This window comes from Echinops telfairi, unplaced genomic scaffold (genome assembly GCF_000313985.2).
Source record: "Echinops telfairi isolate 266 unplaced genomic scaffold, ASM31398v2 ScPeMD7_25;HRSCAF=90, whole genome shotgun sequence".
Taxonomy (NCBI): domain Eukaryota; kingdom Metazoa; phylum Chordata; class Mammalia; order Afrosoricida; family Tenrecidae; genus Echinops; species Echinops telfairi.
The window spans coordinates 3201659-3206009 of record NW_022103922.1 but is presented as its reverse complement, the minus strand read 5'-3'; the positions used below and the strand labels follow the sequence as shown (position 1 = coordinate 3206009).

The window sequence follows — 4351 nt, the reverse complement described above, 5'->3', positions numbered from 1 at the left end:
GACACTTATTCTTCCCCTGGGCAGGTCGACACCTAGCCCATGTCCCATTCTTGGTGGGGAGGGGTGGCGGCTGCTCTGGAATCGCCCTGGCTTGTGGTGGCCCCGCACACAGGCCACCAGACGCTGCCTCGGCCGGGGTTGCCTACTGGGCTGTTGTGATTATTTAGGGCTTCCAACCAGTTCGAAGTGGTGATCCCCGCAAAGATGGTAGCTGACTGTGTGACGGCGTGACTCAGCCTGATCGGCCACCGGGTCTGCAGGGCACCTGGTTCCCATCGGGTCAGGAAACGTGGCTGCCGTGGGAGGTGGCGTGTGTGGCCCTGCTTTCTCACCGTCCATCTGACGGAACTGTTTAGAAGGCATTCAAAGGCCTCGACTCCCACCCAGACTTCCAGTCTGAGAAATTCAGAGAGTCGGTTCCACCCTGGCCTATAGGGTCACCCTGAGTTGGGACCGACTGGACAGCAGGGAGTCTGAGTTTGGAGTTAGGTGTTTGGGGAAGTAGGTCACCCAGTCTTTCTTCCCCTGGAAGCTCCACTGACAACAGGCGCCCGTTGTAGCAGGCGGCACGCCTCTGCAGACAGGCGGAGGGGCCAAGCACGAGCTGCACTGGCTGGGGGCTGACCGGTGGTCTCCTGCATGGAAGGCAAGCCAAGCAGAGCCCCTCTCCTGACTGCCGAGTCCACGCCGACCAACAGCGAGCCCACAGCACAGGCTATGAACACCCCTATGGGTTTCCCAGACTGGAACTCTCCATGGGAGTAGAAAGCCTCATCTTTCCCCCAAGGAGAAGCTGGTGGTTTTGAACTACTAACTTCGCAGTTAGCAGTCTGACTCGTAAGCCATGACACTACCAGGGCTCCTTAGCACCGTGGTTACATGTCGGGCTGCTAACTGCAAGGTCGCCAGTGTGGAATCTCCAGCTCCCCCAGGGAGAGAGGAGGCTCTCTACTCCCCTGAAGAGTGACAGTCTCCGCGCCGACAAGAGCAGCTCTACCTGTTCTGCAGGGTCTCTACGAGTCAGCATCAACTCGAAGGCAGTGAACTTGGGTTCGCTTTGTTTTGTGGTTGTGTACATAATGGACGGCTAATAGCAAGGTCGGCAGTTCAAACCCACCAACCGCTCCAAGGGACAAAGATGAGGCTGTCAGCCCCCATACAACATCATCTTCTCAGAAACCTTATGCAAGGTTGCTGCCTTGATGGCAGTGGGCTTTGGGACCCCAAAACCCAAGTGACTGGCCTTATTGTCGCCCTGGTCTTATGGGGCTGCAGGTCTCTGAGGTCTGCGCAGGGTCACCCCAGTGCCCCGTGGACTGGCTGCTTCGCACAGAACAGACCTTGACCTGGAAGGGGTTCATGCGCCCACACAGCAGGCGTGCTCGTTGATTGGCTCAACGGTCCCACGCGTGGAATTCCTCCCCGTAGAAATAAAAGTGTTGGAGAATCATCGTTTTAACAACATGTAAGGGGGCTTGTGTAATGCCTACCTGCCTCCCGGCTCCAGACCTGGGTGTTCAGCAGCCCGGGGGTGCCCCCAGCCTGTGGGCTGTGAGGCATGATTGAAATCAAGGTAGAAGCGGCGAGTTGGAAACCGCCCTGCCATTGAGTCACGCCGACTCATAGTGACCCTCTAGGACAGGGTAGAGCTGACCCTGTGAGTTCCCGAGACTGACTCCCTACAGGAGTAGACAGCCTTGTCTTTCTCCTGTGGAGCGGCTGGTGGTTTCGAACCACTGACCTTGCAGTTAGGAGTCCAGCTTGTAACCCCTGACACCATGACCTCAAATACACCGGGAAGAGCTTGTGGCAAAATGCATGCGCGTGTTTCAGCGATGGGTGGTGGTGAAGCGTTCTGAAAGGATAGACAGCAAGCGGTTGACCCGGCTTACGCCCGTGTGCGAGAACAGCGGGACCCAGAACAAGTAGTGATTGTGCATGAGGCTGTCAGCTGCAGGGTCAGCGCTTCGAGACCACCGTGAAGCACAGCACTTTCTACTCCCTTAAGCAGTTATAATCTTGGAGACCCACAGTTCTGCCCTATCCTGTAGGATCACTCGGAGTCGGAATCCACTCCGTGGCGGTGGGTTTCTGAGGAAGAGCAAATAGCACCACATTTGATGAGATTGGCTCTCAAAGCAACGGGGCTTCTTTATTTTTCTGTTTCTACCTGGGGGCGGGGGGGCAAATTACTATTTTTGCATTAAGGTAGGATCTACTTATATATTTCCGTGCAGGGGAAGTCTTAAAGGGAGATGATTTGGAATCAAAATAAAGAATGGTACACTTTAATAATCCTGAATTTATGGAGTATACTGAACAGGGACCCTTTTTTATGACTGAATCCCCACTGTGAGGAGGTGTTGACCATGATAGTGGTGATACTTGAATTGTAGACATCATGGTGTGTTTGTGTGTACTGTGATGTGTGCATGTGTGTGTCCAAATGCCAGGAGATCCTGCATTGTCTGACTTCATGAATGTCTTCAGGTTTCAGAGTCCAGTAAGTGAAGCTGATTAGTCTCGGCACATATGACAGCCTTGATGGTGTGAGGATGGGTGGGGTTTTTTTTTAACAGACACCAAGTATGCCCTTTGGATGTTGATTTCCTCAACCTCATGGTGAAATCCTGCATTTCAGCTATCAGTTTTGATTTATTGTTTCTTTAGACATTAAATCTTCCTTTGCAAGCAGCAACAACAAAACAACAGCGGGGCCTTTTCATTCATTGAAGAAAAGGTTTTGTTGTTGCTGAAGCCTCGTGGTCTCGACAAGGATGCCCGTGGACATGTGGTGGCATCGGTGGCCTTGTCAGGGTCACGGCCTTTCTCGGGACTCGATTCCAGAGTCCCCATCCGCCCACTGCCCCGAAGCCTCTCGTCCAGCCTTCCCTTCTACTTGACGCTTCGCTGTATTTCTAAAAGGGGGCCCTCAAGGTCAGCAGTTTGAAACCATCCACCCCTCCTTGGGAGAAAGACGAGGCTGGCTACTCCCATCAAGAGTTCCAGTCTCAGACACCCCCAGAGGCAGCTCTACCCTGTCCCCCAGGGTCGAGGTGAGGTGGAATTGGCTCGATGGCCGTGGCTTTTCTTTGTCTTATTTCTAGAACAGGTGACAGTGCACAGGTGCCTCTACTGAGAGCACAGTGGTTTCAGAACAACCAGCTGCCGTCTGAGGTTACTTGCTCTGAACGCTCTTTCTGGAAGCCACACCTGGGTTATGGTAGTGTGGCGTGTGGAAACAGTGCTTGTGTTTAGTGGGGGTCTCCTCCGTGGGCCCATTGCCGTGGTTAACAGGGGTCTCCTCCGTGGGCCCACAGGAGACCATTCCTCCCCACCTTCAATCCCCAGGTATTTTTGAACAACTGTTTTAGGAGTCTGGGTGGCATAGTGGTTCCGAGTTGGGCTGTGATCCATAAGACCAGCAGGTCCAAACCACTAGCCTCCGAGAGAGAGAGAGAGAGAGAGAGAGAGAGAGAGAGAGAGAGAGAGAGAGAGAGAGAGAGAGAGATGAGGCTTTCTAATCCTGCAAAGGTGCAGTCCCACCTTGTCCTACAGGGTCGCCATGAGTCGGAATCCAGGTGAGGGCTGTGAGGTTTGGGTTTGGTTGTGTGGGTGATGGGCATGTGGTGGGTGGCAGTACCACCCTTCGCCATGGCCCGAGGTGCTCAGCACCAGACAGGATGGTGGGCACTTCATAGAGCAGCTCAGGCGAGCTGACATCCTGTCTGCCGCAGATGCCATCTGATCCCCACCTTCCTGTATCCCGCATGGAATTCCTTCTGTACCTAACGGGCACCGTCTGTGTGTCTCCAGTGATCGTTTGAGGTGGGGAGGGCCGCACGCAGGGAAGGGCCGTGGATGAACAGTGACCAGGGATTTCTCTTCCGCAGGAGCCTGGGGAGCAGAGGGCGCTCCACAATGACCATCCCCGCCAGCACCCACGACCTCAGATGAGTTGCCGTTTTGTTTACAAAGGTAAGGAGACAAGCCCCGCTGCGGTTGTTGCTGCTGCTGCTGCTGTGAGCTGCCGACACATGGACACACGTCCAACAGAGGAAGCCCCTCCCTCCCAGGCCTGCACCATCCTCACCGTCAGTGACAGGGAGCTCCTGGTGCAGCCCCATGTCCATGCAGCCCATCGAGGGTCTGTCTTCTGATGGCCCCCTGCCGGCCCTGTGCCTCCTGATAGCCTGCCGGGTCTTGCCAGCCCCGCTTCTCAGCTGTGCTCCTTCCGAGCAAGGTGGATTTGGCCTCTGGCAGTGCCGGGTATTTCCAAGATGCCCCCACAGCTCCAGGATTCAAAGGCACGGTTCTTCTTCCGTCGTCGTATCCACGGTCTGGCTTTCAC

The 4351-nt window shown here is 55.0% G+C and overlaps 1 protein-coding gene across 1 annotated transcript in view; it reads left to right on the top strand.

Moving 5' to 3' along the window:
• The window catches only part of PIP5K1B (phosphatidylinositol-4-phosphate 5-kinase type 1 beta), a 63368-nt gene that overhangs the window by 2819 nt on the left and 56198 nt on the right, over nucleotides 1-4351 (top strand). The window contains exon 2 of the mRNA XM_045289327.1: nucleotides 3894-3978. The gene's annotated coding sequence lies outside the window, so the exon portion shown is untranslated. The remainder of the gene's footprint in view (nucleotides 1-3893; nucleotides 3979-4351) is intronic.